The sequence below is a fragment of the Mustela erminea genome, chromosome 21, assembly GCF_009829155.1.
Source record: "Mustela erminea isolate mMusErm1 chromosome 21, mMusErm1.Pri, whole genome shotgun sequence".
Classification (NCBI taxonomy): domain Eukaryota; kingdom Metazoa; phylum Chordata; class Mammalia; order Carnivora; family Mustelidae; genus Mustela; species Mustela erminea.
In genome coordinates this window covers 32675945-32697855 of record NC_045634.1, presented here as the reverse complement: position 1 = coordinate 32697855, position 21911 = coordinate 32675945, and the positions used below count along the sequence as shown (strand labels likewise).

The window sequence follows — 21911 nt, the reverse complement described above, 5'->3', positions numbered from 1 at the left end:
TTAAACAACCGAGGCTCCCAGCTGCTCCTTCCTTATGGTTTTCTTAGTGACATTTTCTGTTATGTAGCTTACTTTATTATAAGATTACAGTATATACTACACATAACATACAAAATATGTGTTGATCAACTCTTTATGTTATTGGTAAGGCCTTTCATTCAACAATAGGCTATTAGTGGTTAAGTTTAGGAGGGAGTCAAAAGTTCTATGCAGACTTTTGAGTGCACAGAGGTCGGTGCCCCTAATCTCTCTACATTGTTCAAAGGTCAGTTATATATCACCATTTATTAACCATTCCCTTATTACTAGGTGTTTTAGTGTATTTTAAGGTTTTAGACATTACAGCGATGCCCTAAGCAATTCTGTTGTCATAAAACTTGTCTTCAAGAGTGAGATAGACAGAAAATCTGTTGGTTTTTCTTTTTTTTCAGCTTACAGGTCTTCCCACTCTCATAGAAACAGAAGCCCATTTTGAATGGGAAATCCATTTCATTACATCTTTGAAATCACTGTCAGCCTTGCAATGAGCACATATTAGCATGAATTTTTTGTTTATTTATTTATTATTATTATTATTTTTTTTATTTTTTATTTATTTTTTAATTTTTTATTTTTTATAAACATATATTTTTATCCCCAGGGGTACAGGTCTGTGAATCACCAGGTTTACACACTCCACAGCACTCCCCAAAGCACATACCCTCCCCAGTGTCCATAATCCCACCCCCTTCTCCCAAACCCCCTCCCCCCAGCAACCCTCAGTTTGTTTTGTGAGATTAAGAGTCACTTATGGTTTGTCTCCCTCCCAATCCCATCTTGTTTCATTGATTCTTCTCCTACCCACTTAAGCCCCCATGTTGCATCACCACTTCCTCATATCAGGGAGATCATATGATAGTTGTCTTTCTCTGCTTGACTTATTTCGCTAAGCATGATACGCTCTAGTTCCATCCATGTTGTCGCAAATGGCAAGATTTCATTTCTTTTGATGGCTGCATAGTATTCCATTGTGTATAGAGACCAAGTATTTATTATTATTTTTTAATTTATTTTTTATTTTCAGCATAACAGTATTCATTATTTTTGCACCACACCCAGTGCTCATGCAATCCGTGCCCTCTCTAATACCCACCACCTGGTACCCCGACCTCCCACCCCCCGCCCCTTCAAAACCCTCAGATTGTTTTTCAGAGTCCATAGTCTCTCATAGCATGAATTTCAGAGCACTAGTGACCTCATTTTCCTGGAAACTGTGGCTGGCTCAGGGAAAGACACATAATACAAGTCATGGCAATCAGAGAATTTTTCAGATGGAGCTTTTCATTCAGGCTGCTAAAGTGACAGGCAACTTTACTCATTGTTAGGAGTGAACCTGCCTGAGTGGTGGAGAAAAAGACAGAGCTTTGAACTATACTATTTAAGCCTTGCCTTACTTAAAAAGTTCTATGCCACTAATTTTTGGTTATTTGCAGTTATTATTTTAACTTCAATACCACTGTAAGCCTGAAATAATCCTGATTAATTAAAATTAGATCTTTGCAGGAAGTTGGAAGGATGGCTGATAAGAAGCCCCAGACTCTCTCTTCCACAGAGACACCAGTTTAGCAACAATACCACCATTCCCTTTGTGAGAAGTCCAGAAATCCAGACATGAAACTACTAAGAAACGACAATAGTAAGTCCTTTTTCATCAGTAATTTTTCTAAATATAAATGGATTAAACTCCTCAGTCAAAAGATAAAGAGTGGCTGAAAGAATAAAAAGAAAAATCCATCTATATACACTGTCTTCATGTGACTCACTTTAGATTGACATGTAGGCTGAAGGTAAAAAATGGGATAAGATGTTCTATGCAAATGGTGACCAAAAGAGAGCAGGGGTGGCCTGAGTTATATTAAGCAAAATAGACTTTAGGTAAAGACTGTCAGAAGAGACAAAACAATGACATTATATATTGATAAAAGGGCTAATTTACTAGGAAGATATAAAAATTATAAACATATATGCAACCAATAACATAGCACCTAAATATATGAAAGAAGGACTGACAGAACTGAAGGGAGAAGTAGATAGCATTACAATGAGAGTGGGCAATTTCAGTACACTGTCAATATGGATAAACCATTCAGACAGAAGGTCAAAGAAAAAGAAGATTTAAAAACTATACACAAATGGGCCTTACAGACATATATGGAATGTCCCATCCAGTAGCAGCAGAACACACATTCTTCTCAAGTGCATGCAGGACATTCTCCAGGATAGAGCATGTTATATTACCCAATAAGTCTTGACAAATTTAAGAATATTACGATTATATTGAGTATCTTTTTTTGGCCACCATGGAATGAATCTGGAAATCAACAGGAAAGGACAACTGGAAAAGTCACAAATATGTAGGAATTATATAACACTGTTGAATAACCAGTGGCTCAAAGAAGTAATGAAAAGGGAAATTTGAATATATCTTGAGACAAACAAATGAAAACATAACATGCCCAAACTTATGGAAACAAAATATGTAACAAAAGCAGTACTGGAAGGATGGTGTACAGCCCTAAGCATCTAGATTAAAAAATAAGAAATATCTCAAATAAACAATTTAACTCTCCATATCAAGGACCTCTAGAAGAAGAGAAGGCCACAGTGGTCCCATGAGTTCCCCAGTTCTTTGAGAGCAAATTTCCTGTGTTGCAAAGAGCTTGAGACTGAGGAGAGAATGATGTTCTCCAATGAAATGAAGAGGCAGAGATCAGGGTGTAAGGCATCTAAAGCAGCTTAAATATGTGTAGTGGGACATTGGGAGATATGCAGAGAGGCAAATCCTAAAGATTGGAGCAGTGTCACAGGCCTATGAATGGAGGATGGACTGTGTATGTGGAGATCGAAGGTACTAAGGATTAAGAGTAGAAGAGAGATACTAGAAGAGATGCTGCTCATGCTGGGGAAGAGAAGTACTTTAGAGTGACCTCAGTATCTACCTTCTTGATGCTCTGCACTTAGCTAAGACAACAGCAACAATTTCATAGCACCGGTCAGATCCCATAAAACCGCTCCATTTAAGGATGAATCCCTCAAGTAATATCTTTACTAACCCTCAAGTAATATGGTAGAGCCACCTTAACAAAGCCTAAAATCAACCCTTGGAAAGATCTGCAGAGAAAACAGTTTGGAGATTGACTCCTATTAAATTACAGGAATTGAGGGCATCTTAAGCTTTATGCAAATCTACACGAACAAAGCAAAAATTCAAGTCCGCACAAGTTTATCATAAGAGTCTGTAATTGAGCTACCTATTGAAGTAAGAATGAATCCATTTCAGAAGGAGATTTTTAAAATTCCAGTTTCTATGGCACATTAATCAATAAACCTATTATATTAAACCTACTATATTAAAAAAAATCACAAGACATTTGAAGAAACAGAATTTGAACCATAGTCAAGGAAAAAAGTAATCAATAAGAAAACAAATCTGAGATGGATAAGTTGTTGAATTTAAGCAGAGAAAGACCTTTAAATAACTACTATAAGTTTCTCTTAAAAAGGTAAATATAGTCTTGCTGAGCAAAAGGGTAGGGAATCTCAGCAGAAAAATGAAAACTATAATCCACTCGAAATTCTAGAATGGAAAAGTGCAATAGTAGAAATAAAAATTTTGCTAATGGGCTTAAGAGCATATTCAAGATGGGGAAAAAAGAGTCCATAAACTTGATGACAGGTAAAAAGAAATTATTTTATTTCAGCAACAGAGAGATAAAATATTAAAGAAAGATAAACAAATCCTCAGGGATGGAATGGAAATCTCATGGAAAAAATAGGTAATAGTCTAACTTATTTTTACTTGGTGTCTCAGAAGAATAGACTGGGATTGGGAAAGAAAACTGTACTTGAAGAAATAATGTCCAAGAACTTTTCAAATTTGAAACACCAACTTGCTTACAAACACAGAAAGCTTCCAAGCAGGATAAATATCAGAACCAGGCTGGGACACATCACAGTCATGCTACTGAAACAAAGAGAACAAGAAAATCTTGAGAACAGCCACTATAAAAAGGGAAATTTTGTATAAGGGAATGAGGATAGTAAAGGTTGCTGATTTCTCCTGAGAAACAATGCAGGCTGGAAGACAGTGGGATGGCATATTTACTTATTTTTTTAAAGAGTTTATTTATTTGAGAAAGAGAGAGAGAGACAGGAGGGGGTGGGAGAGGGAGAAAGAATCTGAATCAGACTCTGCACTCAGTGCAGAGCCCGGTGCTGGGCTCAGTCCCACCATTGTGAGATCATGAGCTGAGTGGAAACCAAGAGTTTGAGGCTTAACTGACTGAGCCACCTAGGTGCCCTGGAATGACACATTTAAAGTGCTAAAAGAAAAAAATAAGACTGTCAGTCAAAGTTTCATATCCAATGAAAAAATTCTTCAAAAATGAGGATGAAATAAAATTTTCAGGTATGCAAAAAAGAAAGAAGGAGAAAAGGAAGGCAAGAAGGGAGGGGGGAGGGAAAGAAAAAGAAGAGGAAAATTCACCACCAACAGACTTGGATTACAGAAAATATTACAAGATGTCCCTTAGGTCAAAAGAAAATTTTACAGCTGGACATTAAAATCTACAAAGAATAATTAAGAGAACTAAAAATGACAGATTAGTAGGTAAATAGAGATGACTGTGTTTTCTTTCTTCACAAAACTTTAAAGAGAATAACACTTCAGACTCCTATTTATAATACGTGTGGAAGTAGAAGATAAAGGCAGCTGAGAAAGGGCAGGGGTGGGCAAATAGAATTATACGTTGTAGGGTAAGTGCATTTGCCAAGTGGGAAGTCGGAAGTGGGAAGCCAGAGCGGGAAGTAGGCAGTGGTAAGTCTGTGTTGAATGCCAGGAGGGAAATGGTGAAGGAGTTGTAAAGTTCAAAGTGTGAAGGGTAAGGAGGGATAATACTGTCTGTCCCTAAATAAGATGAATATTGTTAGTTATGGGTCAGTGATTAAAGTGATGAATGCCATTAGCCCTAGAGCAACAACTAAAAGATAATAAAAAGACAGGTAGCTAAGAAGAGAGCAGAAGAAATAAAACAGACACTAAAAACATTTGACCGATTGTAAAGAAGGGTAGAAAGGAACCCAAAACTTAAGGGACAGATGGAAAATAAGTAGTAACGTTATAATCTTAAACTCAACCACAGCAATTACGAAAAAGACTTGTATAGAACCATTCATGACAGTTTTATTCATAATAGTCCCAAACTGGAAACAACTTAATTATCTACCAACTGATGAATAGATTAAAAGAGTGTGGTATATACATATAATGGACTACTATTCCACAATAAAAAGGAAAAAATGCAACAATATGGTTATTTGTAAAAAGGTTATATTGAGCAAAAAAGCCAGAGTAAAATGTATGCATACCTTATGATTCCATTTATAAGGTATTCTAGAACAGACAGAACGAATCTATACAGACTAATCAGAAAGCGGCTGCCTGGGGCAGGAAATGGAGTAGATTGATTGCAGAGGGGCACAGGGAAACTTCTGGCCATGATGCAAATGTTCTGTATCTTGAACAAGATAATGATTATAGGGTTATTGGTCAAAAGACATCATCAGTTACATATGACGTGTCTGTCCGTTGTATTGTGTATAATTTATGCCTCAGTCATGTTTATTTTAAAAATTAAAAATCTATTAAAATATATGTTGTGGGTTTGTGTTGAATTTAGAAAATTGGAAATATTTGGAGGTTTTGAATGACATCAAAGGAAGGTGTGGAATTTTTGTGTTTGTTGAACGAGTGCTAGATCAAAAGAAAAACAGTGCTTTTAGATGAAGGAAATTTGAGAGAAGCCTGTTTTCTTCATTTTGGTATACTCCTAACCCTAGCAGGGTGGCCAACTGAAAGTTATTGCTCAATAAATTTTGGTTAAATTAAATTCATGTTAATTTTCAGAAAAATCAATTACCTCAAAATGTCAAATGACTGCCTTTCATATTTTAATATGATCTTGTGCATCTTGAAATTAAAGACATAGTTTTCTAAGTGAAAGATTTTTATTTTTAATAACTAATGAATCCTTGTTCTTGTCCAGTGCTGTGCAGGACATGTCATACATGGCTTGGTGTTTCCAACACCTCAAGAATATTGGCTTTTGATCTACCTTTTTTTTAAGTCAAGTTCTTTTAGGAAATTTGTTCAAAATTGTATCATGTGAGAGATGGGTGAGAGTAATTTTTTGTCATAGAGGTATATTAAACATTATGATTGTTTTTTGTAGAAGACTATACTTTGCCATGTGTGGATTTCTACCCCCACCCCAACCAGCTTGGTTGAGATATAATTAACATACAATGTTGTGTAACTTTAAGGTATAATGTGATTGTTTGATACACAGACATATTGCTAATTGTTTACCACAATAAGATTAGTTGAAACATCCTTCAACTCAGATAATTGTAATTTATTTTTTTGGTAAGGACATTTAAGATTTACATCTCTTAGCAACTTTCAAGTATGCGATATAGTGAATATCTTTTAAAAAGTGGATTTATTAATTCTTGTCAAAGATAATTGCTCTGTAAAAATGAGATCAGGGCAAATAACAGAAATTTAAGTTTACTTGGGAAGTTTTGAGTTTGGATGAGGTTGTGAAGTACCGTTATAATCCAGTGCACTTGAAAACTGTCAAGCTTGTGAACTGCCAAACACCCTTTGAAAGGGGGGGCCACAGACAGGCTGAATTTGAGCCATTTACTGGCATATAAATACAAAGACCTAGTTCTTTAAAGGATATACCTTCTTTTAAACTTTGGCATGTCAGAAGATCATTAATGATTTTAAGTGTTAATCTTGTACTAAATGTCTGTTTTAAAGTTTAGCTCTTCTGTTTCCTTTTTCTTTCCTTCTTTTCTTTTTTTTTTCCCCCCAAGAATGCATTCTTAGAGCTCATTATGTCCCTGCATATAATTTATCCTGGATAAAAAAATGGGATCTCATTTGGTTTTTATTATAAAGCTGTTTGAGGTTATTTTGCTTCAATATAATTTGATTAATTATTTGCTTTTCATACTTACTAATGGATATTGATATTTGTATTTGAAAAAATAAGTGAATATGGAACTAATTTGGGGAAGACATTTAGTGATAGTGGACTATTTCACAGTAAAAATTATTTAATGAGCTTGGAAACATACTTCCAAGTATTCTATTGATTATTGTAAAATTATTCTATACAAATAACTCTCCATAAAGGCCAAGTTACTTACCACGTAGTCTTTAGTGAGGCCTGTGCTGTACTGATGACAGATCAGGAACTGACATCTAACTATGGGTATAAAGTGACAGTAGTGAAGCAATAAATCATGGTCTGATTAGCCCTTCACTCATGAAATGAAGACGTGGGAGCCCAGTTACGTGGCATCACTGATTTTCCTGTTCTGAGTTACTGTCTCTCCCTCTCTTGATGTCCCTCCACCTTCATAATCAACGTAAGAGCCTACAACAAGCAGCTTTTATCTGAAGGTCAGTTTGAAGCTGGTGCTCTTAGGAACTCCATATCAAATCTTGTGGAAACTTCCAAACAAGGGAGATATATATTTTTTCTTTTATTTTTATTTCCAAGCCAGGGGCTATGTTGTTAAGGTAGTTTGAAGTGACTAAGAGAATACGCCCACAAGAATTCAGTTGCCTGTCAAGGTCCAACACATAGAGTGGGAATGCGGCATTCGCTGAGTCCCACACTTGTGTAGACAAAAGTACAGCATGTTTTTGTCCAGTCCTTACCCAGACACTTAGCTTGGTAGAGAATAACATTGACACAGTAGACATCAGAACGTTTCAGGCCACTGGGATCACCTAAGTAAATACATATTGTATAACCCTGCCTGCAAACAGAACCTGAAGTGATGTATTTTAGGAGAAGGCATTTGGAGGAATCCTGAGGACCCTGTGTTTCAGGGTGCCCAAAGGGAGACACGTGATCTTCTGCATATGAGGGGAGACATATAAGTTTTATAGATATCTCTATAAAAAAATATACACACACACACATACACACATATACACACATATAATAGAGATATATGTAAAAGGATATCTATAAAACTTTTAATCATTGGTCTTACTACTCTATAGTTGCTTTCTGGCTATTGAATTATGATTCTCGGTTTCTAAAATAAATACCATTGATATGCTTTGTGTTTAAGAAAATAACCTTTTGAAAATTCTTTCTTTCATAACTAGAGCATATTCCCAATGTTCCTCGCAATCAAGAAACATTAAAAATAGATTAAAAATCTCTACTTCAAGTACTTTCATAGGATACAAATCCTAAATGTTAATATTTTCCCCCACGAGTTTTCCTTAATGACATCAGAAGGATAATAACATGAATGTGAAAATGCTAAACTTATTCATCATAAAATCACTAACTTTATCTTTTCTTGCTTCAGGTTGTTTGGTATCGATAAATTGAAGCTCCGCGGTGCTTGTTTGCAGAGACGCTTGTGGATTCCACTGGTGATTATAGCATATTTTCCTGTACTGCTAAAAAAATGACATGGGAAACCTATCTTCATTTCAGATGTGTGTTTTAATTTGCAGTTATAGGATGTAGGTGATAAATAAATAATAGAGCCCGCATGTTCCGGCCATAGTGGGTCCAGGCCCGAGACTAAGAAGTGGTGATAGTTTTGTCCTTGACAAGATACAAGGTGCAAACAGCTGTACTTTTCCTTCCTGCTGATGTGAATTTCCAGTGTTAAAAGATGAAATGCGGCGTACGTGTGCTTTTTAAGACTCTTTCAATCAATATTATTATTACTCCTAAACCAAATGTCTTGTGTAGTGTCTTCCAAATGTAGACAGATAGGGCATCCTTGCTGACCATCATCTGGTTAGTCTTTATTAGTGGATAATTTACTGCCAAGAGTCATGGTACTTTGCAATATAAAATTCTATACAATATTTACTTTATACTAACCTATAACAAATATGTTTTCACTTTTTTATGTCTTTACTTTCATGAGGGTTTAGGCAAATGTCTTGAGACTGGATGACACTGCATGTGTTCTGCTGAACTTACCACTTTGGGGTCTGTTCATGCTCTGGAGACATCTCTCCTCTCATTTCTGATACATGCCTTGTTTAAGAAACAATGGAGAACTCTGGAAGGTCCTGTAACTGCCTGGGAAATGATGAATAGTGTGATAGATTTTCTTATCCCCCAAGTAGCAACAGCTCTGCTGGTTTGTTATTTAGACGTGAAAGAAAACAAAATAAAGCATCTCAAAGAATCTCCGATGAGTATTATCAGGAAGGAGTTAAGGTGTGCGGCCCTTACATTCTCTACCACTTCACACACATTTTTTTAAATTTTTAAAGATTTTATTTATTTATTTGACACACAGAGAAAGATCACAAGTAGGCAGAGAGGCAGGCAGAGAGAGAGGGGGAAGCAGTCTCCCTGCTGAGCAGAGAGCCCGATGTGGGGCTCGATCCCAGGACCCTGGTATCATGACCCGAGCTGAAGGCAGAGGCTTAACCCACTGAGCCACCCAGGCACCCCTTTACACCATTTTTATTTGCCCCAAATATCTATCCTTTTAAATTAGGAATCAATGAAGAAACAAGGAACTGTTTTTAAAGAAATGAGATTGAGGCCAAAGTGAGTGAGGACTTCGATATTTTCACTATTTCTGTGACTCTTCAAGCTATGACTTTAGAACAAAATTCACTTTGGTACCGTTTTCAAGATGAGCGGGTGCTTAGAATTGCTTATACATTCAATCTAGAAACAATTATTTATGGTTTATGAACACTTACTATCTACACTGTACTAGATACTGGACTATAAAATGACTAAGAAACCATCCTCTCTTGAAGGGCTTCCTGCTTGACTGGTAGAGAGAGACACATAACATAGATGCAACTCAGTGTTACATGTATGGGGAGCACAGAGGAGGGGATGGGGTTGGAAGTAGTCAATCCTATGTCATGAAGCTCGTGAAGGAATTCTCAAGAAAGGTGACATTGGATCTGTGTCTTTAAAGTTTGTTGAAGTTTGCTATGCAGGTGGGTGTGGGGAGACAGAGTCAGAGGAAGGAAATGACTCTTGAGGATGGTTGAATGCTGGTTCTTGGTGACCGGAGAATAGTGAGGCAAAAAAAAAAAAAAAATCAGCATATCTTGTAGAAGTCTATAGTGGACCTTAAATAAAATATTTTATATATTTGTTAAAATCTTATTTAGTTTTTAGTAAAAGAAATGCTTCTGTTTTAAATGGAAGAGTTCAGATTTTGCACTTTGAACCCTTAATTAGAATAAATAAAACAGAAATTATAAGAATCATAGTTGCTAACAATTATGCAGTATTAATCTATTAATATATGTGACCTTTTATTCAAAGAGCAAACGATAATGGTTGCATGAAGAGAGAAAAATCTTTCATTGGTGAAGAAAACAAAAACCAGAGGATTCACATTGCTTTCATAAAAGCGTATTTTCACCTGAAAATCCCCTGGTGTGCTTGTTGAAAATACCAAATGGCTAACAGACACATGGAAAAATGCTCAATATCACTAGCCATCAGGGAGATTCAAATCAAAATCACAATGAGATACCACCTCACACCAGTCAGAATGGCAAAAATTAACAAAACAGGAAACAACAAATGTTGGCGAGGATGTGGAGAAACAGGAACCCTCTTACACTGTTGGTGGGAATGCAAGCCGATACAGCCACTCTGGAAAGCAGCATGGAGGTTCCTGAAGAAATTAAAAATAGAGCTACCCTACGACCCAGCAAGTGCACTACTGGGTATTTACCCCAAAGATACAGATGTAGTGAAAAGAAGGGCACATGCACCCCAATGTTCATAGCAGCAATGTTCACAATAGCCAAAGTGTGGAAGGAGCCGAGATGCCCTTCAGCAGAAGAAGATGTGGTTCATGTGTACAATGGAATATTACTCAGCCCTCAGAAAGGATGAATACCCACCATTTGCATCGACATGGATGGAACTGGAGGGGATTATGCTAAGTGAAGTAAGTCAAGCAGAAAGGACAGTTATCATATGGTTGCACTCACATGTTCCATTACCCATTATCATATTATTATATGGTTGCACTGATAGCATGGAGGACCTTAGGGGAAGGGAGGGAAAATGGAAGGGGAAGAGATCAGGGAGGTACACAAACCACGAGAGACTGTGGACCCCAGGAAACAAAGTGATGGTAACATGGTGATGGGTATTAAGGAGGGCATGTGTTGTGATGAGCACTGGGTGTTCTATGCAAGTGATGAATCATTGAACACTATATTGAAAACTAACTGAACATAATTAAAAAAAGAAGAAAAAAAACCTTTGTGGGCTTGCAGGTCTGATGTCCAGATTTAGACTTCTGAAGGATGGGAAATGGAGAGATAAGAAATGTGACTTTCATTCTTTCGTCCCCGTAAATTCCCACTATTCTTTTCCATTTTGCCTTCTTTTTCCTCCTCAGTGTGATCGTTGGTTACACCACTTCTCATCATTCTCTTGGTCTCAGTTAGCACAGGGAGCAGCAGGACAAATGAAGCCGAGATTCTCCTTAGTGATGGTTTTCCTGCTTCATGACCTGATTATTTTCCAGAATTAGTTTATGATGTATGGCTCAAAGTTCATTTTCATATTCTGATTACTAAAATAAATAGTCCTTGGACCTTTTATTTTTCATTTTATAATTAAATGGCGATCATGGATATTTAATGTACGTGATATGTGTTGTTTAATTTATATGTTTAAAATTTCACCTAGAAATAAAAGTGTCATTTGTTCTCCACTAAAAATTAATTAATACTGTTGTTTGTATTTTAGTTGCCAGATTAGGCAAACCACAACATGATGAGAAATTACTTTTTCTACTTTCCTCATCTCAGGTATTGATGACATATGGTAATTTTCTTTTAGGGGGATTCTTTAGAAATACCATAAATCCCCACAAATTCCAGTTTATCAAACTGCAAGTTTTAAAGCCTTAAATGGGTGGGAGGGTTTTTCACAGTTGTTGTTCTGGTACTCTTGAAGAGATTCTGTGTAGTATTAGAAACAGATCAGAAGTCCTTGAACTTAACATAAGACTAGAACACACTAGATGGTGCTGTTATCCCAGTTGCGATCGCCCTGGAAACCATGCAAGAGTAAAGTCAGAATAAAGCTAGAATAAAGGAAAGAATGCTCAGGGTGCATACTGAATTTTGTCTTCCAGCAGAAGATACGCTCCTGTCAGATCATATCGTTCACCGCATTGCTTTTGCATTTTCCTCAGAAATGCCTTGTTGAGGTTTTGCACTAACACAGTCTTGTTTTTAACACACATGTGTGTTCATGTGTGGGTGCTTACACATGAACATGTGTGTGAGATTGGGACTGAGCAGGTAGTCTGTTTTTGTCTGACTTTATTTCTGTTTTTATTGCCCATGACTTCATCAAAGGAGCACTCAGTCCCAATCGACTTCGCCGGACAGGGCTTACCTCCCGCCACCTCCTGGTTTCCCACTATTTTCCTCCATGTGGGCTGTCTCCCCATCAACTCTTTCCCTGGATATTTTGCCCATTTTGCAGGACCAATTTCAAAGGCTATGCCTTCCATTAAGCCCTTCCTCATTGCTTCAGTCGTGGTTCCTTAACACTGAATTCCTGTAACCCCGCCATACTGAGTTTATGCCTGTCGCTCTCTGCCTGGCAATCTTCATGTACTTTTCTAATTATCTTTAAAACTCCCTGAGAACACGGGTGATTACTTACGCACTTCCTCCCCCTTCTTCTGACATCAGCCTTTACATGAACTATTACATCTTAAACGTAATTGGTGCTTACAAATGTGCTTGCCGTGGAAGAATGGAAGAATCAACAAGTGAATTACTATTAGAAAGGCATTTGTTTGGATACCCTGTTTGCTCTCCACCCTTCACCACACTGCTCTGGACCGGAGATATTGATCTCTATTGACTACATCAATCACTTTCCTCTGGCTTCCAGGCGGCATGGCCAATAGGAAGTACAACAAGAAATGGGAAGAGAAGAGAAAAGTAGAGGCATTTATTCTCCAGTCTCCCTCTGGGCCAAGTCATGTGTTGGCCACGGCTCTGTTTCTCCCCGTAGGGCCACAGCTCTTGACAGGTATCTGGTAATCCCTCCCCCTTCCTTTTCCCCTTCAAGCCAAGGGGTGGTGGCTTTGATGCTTCCCTGTTCCTCATTTGCTTTAACTTTGCCTCCTTAAAAATTCTTTTCCAGGGGCTCCTGGGTGGCTCAGTTAGTTAAGCAACTGCCTTCTGCTCAGGTCATGATCCTAGAGTCTGGGATCGAGTCCCCCATGGGGCTCTCTGATCGCCAGAGAGTCTGTTTCTCCCACTGACCTCTCTCCTCTCATTCTTTCTCTCTCAAATAAATAAAATCTTTAAAAATTTTTTTTTCCAGTTTTACTGAGAAACAGTTGACATACATCATTTCATAATGAACTGTCTCCATTAATCTTTTCGCAATCAACTGATTGAAATGTGACATCTATGACCCATATACAAACTAAGACCTATAGAATGTCCTTAGAAAATGAGTTATCTCATATAAGACTTCATTCTTTCTGATAATGTGACCAAGGCATCACATCTTAAAGGGTTGTTTATATAACTGAGATTTGATTTTCCCTTACTCTCAGGTCAGAACACAGCTTACTCTGACACACACAAATGCTTACTCTCATTTGCTAAGGTATTCAAAATAAGCATACTAATTATTGGAGGATATTTCTTATTGCGTAGAAAAGAGATTATCTGCAGTAATATTAATGGTAGCTTCCCTTATATATGGACTAATTGCTATTTATATATTTTTTATTTTATTTTTTTAAGATTTTTATTTATTTATTTGACACAGAGACAGAGAGATCACAAACAGGCAGAGAGGCAGGCAGAGAGAGAGGAGGAAACAGGCTCCCTGCCGAGCAGAAAGCCTGATGCCGGGCTTGATCCCACGACCCTGGGATCATGACCTGAGCCAAAGGTAGAGGCTTTAACCCACTGAGCCAGCCAGGCGCCCCTATTTTCTTATTTTAAAACATTCCATTTATTATTTTTCTGCTAATATACAGAAACACCGACTCAAAGAACTAAAACAATGGTTTTCAAACCATTGTCTAAGAGACCTAGGGTTTCCCAAATTAAATTCTTGCTTCAATATAAAAAACAAAATGCATGTGAATTTTAAGCTTTTAGCAAATACATGATCAAGGTGGCCATCAAGGTGTTAGATGGTGCCTACCAAAGTTATGACTTCAACAGGTTGAGAAATCTGTTCATTGATTCCCTTGCCATACAGATAATAGCCACGTGAAACTTTTTACTCAGCTGTGATATAGCAGTAATTTATGTAACTCGCAGAGGTATTAAGATGATTAAATGGTATCACAATATATACAGCATCCTACTCAGGGCTAGTAAAATGTGCTCCATATATACTAATTTTCTTGTTTTTCTTGGAGTTGTACAGTCACTCGCCAGACGATCACATCGAAACTCATGCCTCCTGATTTCAAATCCAAGGTTAGTTATGCCTTTCTGATGCTGCCCCAATTTGCCTTTATGTACATTAATTTCCTTTTTCAGTTGTAATTTTCTCATTGCACATATGTAGAACATAGCAGCAGATCAGGAAAATCTAGGTTACAATACGGATTTTAGTCAGCATGAGAAGTCACCAGGATTGTGTTGTCTGTCAGTGTATGTAATCATTATCTTAGACAACTGTTCATTTCCCTGCTGATACTTACAAGCTCGGATATAAGAAAACCATGGCCTTTGTGATTTGAGCATTTGATTTGTCATTCATAATTTGCTATCATTTTTGAGATTGTGAATTAAATGGCCCCTTAGACCATGTGTTTCTGGTTTATGCCCTGCAGACACTGTCTACCTACTTCCTGCCATTGGACACCTGAGCTCTGAAAGAATGGCATGAGCCCATGTACCTCTGTCTTCTGCCAACAGAATTCCACTCTCTATTAATGTGACCGGTTCTTTGGCCAACGAGGTCATAGGCCTGACAATGGGAGATAAGGCAGTTCTGGGGGAGATGAGTTTTTTAATTCATTTTGAATGTAGGAATTTGAGTCAAAGCCTATCTCTGATGAAAGGAAATGTGTAGTTTTTGAGTTAGAAATTTGTAGTTCTGGGATAGTTCTTCAATCTGCTTTAGTAGAAGCCTGTTTGATATTTTCACTCTTTTAGATACCCAGAAAAGGAGAGCTACATGGAATCAATGGGTAAAGGTGAAAACACTGTGTTAAATTTTCAGAGAACCTGTACCCCTGGGGCTACTAACATATTATGTGTTAATAAAAATAATGAATAAAAAACAATCTTCAGAGATAGAAAAGAGCTGAATTCCAGTCCCTGGATAATAGAACATAGCCCTTAAATTTCTTTAAAAATGTTCAGTTCCTCCTGAATTTTGCCTTTCTCTATCAATCAGGCATCAAGTACATATAGATTCATGCTTGTATGTGTTTGCAATTGTGAGAACATATTTTACATGTGGGAATATGTGTATGTAGAGATAGAAACATTTTAAGATCATTCTTATAGTTTCTAGACCTGATGTCTGGATTTTCATGGAGAATCAAGATTTGTCTTGCTAATGAGGCTGCCTTGGTTGACACTGGCGTATGCAGTGCATGAAGGACAATGACTTTTCAACACAGAAGCCCACAAAAGCATATTCCATCGGTATGTAAATTACTTCCCAGAAGAGCTGTTACTTTCAGAGTGAGTCATAAGGCACAAGCCCTCTGCCCCTGGTGCATCACGTACAGCTGTGGGGTGTGCGTACTTGCACACAGAAGGGCTGGGAATGACATCCTGCAGTCCTCGGTGTCCTCAGAGCCCTGCTCAGGGCCCCAGTTACTTCAAATGAGAGAGATCTAAGACAGAGGGTGTTCTCATCACCTTCTACTTTTATCCTACCAAAGTCCCTGGAGGAAAATCAGGAAAACCCCACTCAACACAGAGAAAAGGAATCCCATAAAATGGAACACCAGGAAAGAGGGGCAGGAATTGAAATTAAAGAGGATGCTATTGCCACACACAGTACCAATATGATTTTTTTTACTTATATATGGAGGATTGTTATACATACTAAGAAAAAATTTGAGATGACAGGGTTGGATTTTTTTTTCCCCCCGAAAGGACCATGTTTTTATTCTTCAGTGATAAATCAACATATTTGGCAGACATTTGTCTCAGAACATGCAAATTGTCTTGAAAATAGTAATTGCTAACATTTTTGAGAACTTACCATGTGCTAAGTGTTTTATATTTTTGCCTAACACTCACCACCTTCCCATGACATATTTTCTTTCCTCTGTTTTACTAAGAGGACCTAAGGAGATGAGGACAGGACCCAGATCAAACATGTGGTTAATGGTGCCCAGAATATGCATGGCTGTCTGGTAACTGCATAATCCTAACAAGAAAGAATGAGGGAATGATCAGTAACAAGGCTGCTTTTCATTTATAACTCAAAATACTCACAAGATAGAATAATTATTCTCAAAGAAACCAGAAGTACTTATCAAAGTGATCTCTCCATGTCTGTTGGCCACAAGGTTGATATAGGAAGGCCCCACCTGAGCATATGAAATAGCAATGGCTAATTTTGATTTCTGTTAATTAACACATTTTGTTCTTATTGAAACAAAAATGACCTCAACCCTGGTCTCTAGAGGACAACAAACATGAGGACAGCATTCCCTAAATGACGCTTCTTACTTGGTTTTGCGCACTTGGGAGCTAAGAACCTGATTGTGATCATCACTGTTAGCTGAGTGATCTTCACAGCAGCAAGTGAGGAGCAAACATTAAACACAGTCAAACGCCATCCAAATATTGACATAGGACAGTTTGGAAGAGTATGAAAAGAATTCAGAATAAAGAAATAGATTCATTAAATCCGATCTAGTTATGCGGCGACTCATATGAGAAGATTGCAGATTCAAATCAGACTTGAAAACTGGGTGCTGTTTTGCTAGAACCCAAAGACAAAGTCTTCAAGAGTAGCCATGTAGGAGGCACGAACTCTGAGTCCCTGTCGGCCCTGGGCTGACGGAAGAGGCTCAGCTCATTATTGAAGGCCATACAAAAATTGGATGTTTGCACTTCTAAACTCTCCACTCCTAAACTCTCACATGAGAAAGAAAGAAAACTGTATCTTGTTCAAGCATAGGTATTTTAAATAGCTTTATTGAAATATAATTCAATATACTGTAAAGTTCACCTACTTTAACTGTATAATACTTATAGAATTGTGTAACCAAGACCATAACTTAATTTTAGAACATTTTCACCACCCCCAAGCCCTCAGCTGTACCCTTCTGTCCTAGACAACCACTGACCTACTTTCTGTCTCTATAGTTTTGCCTATTCTGGACATTTACATAAGTGATATTATATGGTATGTGAACTTCTGTGACTAACTTTCATTCAGCATCTTGTTCTTGGGGTGCATTCATTTTGCAACATGTATCAGTACTTCATTCTGTGTCATGGTCAAAAATTATTCCCTTGTATGGATACACCATAGTTTGTTTTTTCATTTATCAGTTGGTGGACATTTGGGTAGTTTCTACTTTTTGGCTAGCATGAACCATGGACATTAGTTGACAAGTTTTCAGACATGTTTTTTATTATTCTTGTGTATATGTTGATATTATATGTAGAGAGAGGAATAGCATTACTGTTGTGTGGTAACTCTATGGTTAACATTTTGAGGAACTGCCAAACTATTTCCAAAGTGTATCATTTTTTTATGTTCCTACCAGTAATATAAATATATTATATATATATATACACACAGAATAAATTATTACATAAATTATAATCTGGAATAAAGAAATCAGGGACAGATGATTTATGAGAATATTCAGAACATGAATCTAAGAGACAGAGAGACAATGTTAGCTTGTTGAAATATATTCTAAGAACAGCTTGCAGCCCAAGGAATGTTTTACTTTACATATAATGGGAGCTATATATGTAATATTTATTTATAATTATATCTAATATATATAATTTATAAATATACTTGTATATAATTATAATTATATATATTATAATGTGTCTTGAAGTATCTTTTGTATACAATTGAACTTCTCCCCTTGAGTGCTGATCAAAATGTTGAAAAACTAATGCAGCATAGGGAACATCTAGTGCTGTGCTGAAGTCTACTAAAACTGGATCTTTAGAACCGATTGTTAAATATTTAGGAATTTTATCAGCCAGTCATTAAGTCTTTGGTACTTGAAATAACCCGTTAGTGAGTATTTACACCACAGAAAGTGGCAAATGCTACAAATCAGAAGCTTTCTGTTTTGGAAAACTGGTTTACCACACCACTGCAACCAACCAGTCAGAATGGATGCTAATACCATAGGACTAGAGGCCAATTGTAAATAATGGCTTCTGCATCAGTGAATTCTAGTTGAATATCAACTCTGTTTATTCCCTAATTAATACATTGGACATATGGTTTAACTCCAGCCAGGTATAAGTATAGAAGTAGTAAAATAAATTCAAAGCATTCAAAATTTTGTTTTAAGATTAGACATTGTCTTAGTTTATGTGATATTTAAGTATTTGTAACAGATTTTGGCATTTTAGAGAATATAGGAGATTTGACTTGAGTTTTAATTTATAATATGAGAATTGACTTAGACTTGTGACTTTAAGTTAGAAAGCATGAGAAAATTATTGTTCATAAACAATGTTAAAAATTTAGAATGACTTGGGACTCACTGTATTTTTAAGTCCAATTTATTAGATTTATAAGGATGCTTAAGTACTTAAAAGGTTTTGTTTTATAAGAGGCATTTTTAATATTTCAAAAGAAAAATACAATAAACTGATAGATCCAATTAAACGTGGTTACTGAAATGCTTCTCTTGATGTTTGTTAAATTTTGCAGATTACTGAATAGAATAAAATGTGACATTTTATTCTTACTAGTCGTGACTTCAAGGATTTAGGAAAATATAAGTTTTTAAATTTTATTTTAATAAATCATATATTACTTTTTAAAAAATAAAATTCAAATCTGTCATAGTTACTAAAGGCGCTCTCAAGGACATAAAGGACGCTCGGTGACATGGAGATTCTATCTGGGCAGGTATTTCTAGGTTCCTGACTCAAAGATCTACAAGAAAATATGTAAAAAGGTTTACTGAGAAAGACTCCCCTTTGCCCTAGAAAGAGAACCAGACGTATACACCATGTGATTCTGATAACGGTCTACATTTCCTCTTCACTGGGAACTTGTGGTAATAGTTTGTCATCATGATTGAGAGATGACCCTACCCCCGGCCCAGTGGCCTCTTCCATTCTGATTCTTATCTGTGCTCCACAACCAATATTTTAATCTCCTCACATCCAGGGTGCTTACAGCTGTTTTCAGATTCTCCATCTCTGTTGATGCAGTTTCAGTTTGCCTCAGATATTAAACATTTATTAATAACTTTTCATACAAATTTAAAGTGCTCTGGAGAGTGCTGGTTGCCAAATGGAGAACGTTATCATGGGAATGGCTGTATTCCAAGGTCTCTGCCTCTGAGAGCTTTGTTCTCTGCTCTCGGTGTCTGCCTGCCTCCCTGCAGCAAAGAGAATGCTCTACTCCACATTTCTCATGAGAAGAGTTCCCCCTTGGCCTGAAGTGCAATTTGTAAAGTCTAAATCCAACCATATCAAGATTCTTTTTCTTTTGCACAATTTAACATCCCTCCTGGTAGCAACGGTTGAGAGAAATCCCTGTTTATATTTTTACTTTTTTTTTTCCTGAATGGTTTGCTCATTATGGTAAGGGTTATCATTCTACCCTAAGCCAACCCTAGGTCTCACACAAGCTATACGAAGAGTCTTTGGCTGTGGGACCTGACTCATTCAGCACATTCTGTTAATTCTTCAAGTTTTAAATGTACAGGGTTGTCGTTGTTGTCATAAGCAATTTCCCACCTCATGTCCACAGGAGGACATCTGCAAGAAAGCCCACTCTGGTTTTTATCCTATCCATACTTCAGTGTGTAAATGTTTACATTCCTCTGGAGAAAAATCCCTAAGATTCAATATACTCTGACTATTATCAAAATTCCCTTGAGAGATTATCAGAATCTGTTATAGACCAATATTCTGTGCTCAAGAAGAGAATACAATTTTAAGAGCTTATTTATTCACTAGAGAAGCCAATCCTAAGGTTGGTTTTTGTCACAAGAAAAACCAGACCCAAATTCATCACGAAAGTGCGTCAAATCCTGTTTAAATAAGTGAAGACGTCGAAAGACACATCATGGATTCCAAATACCTTTTCGCTGGGTGCTTGAGATACTGGGATCGATTATTTCCCACATAACCAAAGGCCTACCAATACTAAACACGTTGCATCCATTAAATGACGGCATAGTTTTGACAGACCAAATACCAGCTAAAGCATTTCTGGGAGTGGTTCTGTTGGGTTGGAAAATACAATTATAAACTAGTATTGCACGGCAAGACAAGACCATTCAAGCAAGCATCACTGAAGGGCTTCCTTGTCCTGGGCTCCTTGGCCCGACAGGACACCTGCAGAAGAGGAAGAGAAACAGGTGTTTCTAATGCACTGCTGTGTGATGAGAAGTGGGATGATCACAATCAGGGTATGGAGAAGAAATGTTAACCCAGTTCCCCTAAAACGCAACCTCAACAACACTGAGTGGGGGCAGAAACTAGAAGAGAACAGTAGGGTGTAACAGTCAACTTGCAATGAAGACCTCAGGGACAGATGACTTACAGGCATATTTAGCCCATGATTCTGAGAGAGACAAACACTGTTAGCCTGTTGAAAAGGATTCTGAGAGCTGGTCGCAGACCTAGGAGGGTATCACTTCGCCTGTAGCAGAAAACACGATCCTCTTTTCTTCTGGAACCGCACGGGTACACAGTGACGTGCTCGACTAGGAGGATTGCTCCATATTAAGGATCTACATCATTGTCTTGGATACTTTACTCCACGGAGGAAAAGCAGATTTTCATGAAACTGTATAATCAAGTTTTTGAAGTAAATTCATTCCCCTCGGATCTGTTACTTCTGCTTTACATCTTCAACGCAAAACTCTTGGCTTTTTGCTTTGTTTTAAACGAACGGCTTCTGTTTCTTCTGGAGGCCCACCACTCTACCTTCCTACCCCGACAGCCTGTTCTAAAAACTGTCATCTTCATTCTCCTAGCCCTCCGTTCTGTACAAACTGATGATAATGGGGGAAAAAAATAAAAAACCTTGTAGTTAAATTAGCATGAGAATAAAATTCTAAGTGATTCAATATTCTGTATATTACAGGGGTCTGTGAATCCACCGTGTTGGAATGAGAGAAATGGCACATTTCGTTTGCAAGTCGAGACGGTGTGCTATGCTGAAGTTAAGAGAACCTGGAGAAAGAGAAGTGCTTGCTGCTAAGATGTTGACAGATGAATACATTCAGAGATTGGCCTTTCTAAGGGTGTGTGTGTGAGCCTCCCGGGGGCCCTGTGCCACCCACATAGATGACAGGGGATGGAAATACAGTGGGTGAAGGATGTTGACTCATCTTGTATCTCTCTCTCGTACTCGTACTTGCTTTCTCTCTCCCCAGGGCCCTCCCCCGCACTCTCTTACTCTCTTGCTTAAGTCTGAGCCTTAACATTATTGCAATAACGCAGTTTGCTTCTACCAATAACTTTCTTGTCAGGAGACATCTGTTCTGTTATGAAAAGTCTCTCCTAGTAAAGCATCAATCATGTCTCCCTTGTAAAGCAAAACACATTTTTTTTGGGTCCCCAGATAGCAAAATACTGCTGAGAAAACAAACCAAACAGAAATAGTAATGTGGCG

General features: G+C 37.4%; 1 long non-coding RNA gene across 2 annotated transcripts; it reads left to right on the top strand.

Moving 5' to 3' along the window:
* Positions 1–1536: 1536 nt before the first annotated feature.
* Positions 1537–21626, top strand: LOC116582010. 2 transcript variants are annotated; one of them, XR_004282347.1, is made up of 4 exons: positions 1537–1675; positions 8443–8509; positions 15618–15790; positions 21381–21626. It is a non-coding gene; the product is annotated as an uncharacterized LOC116582010 (long non-coding RNA). The 2 variants fall into 2 exon arrangements; XR_004282346.1 differs by lacking the exon at positions 21381–21626 and having other exon boundaries at positions 15618–16179.
* The last annotated feature ends 285 nt before the right edge of the window (positions 21627–21911 follow it).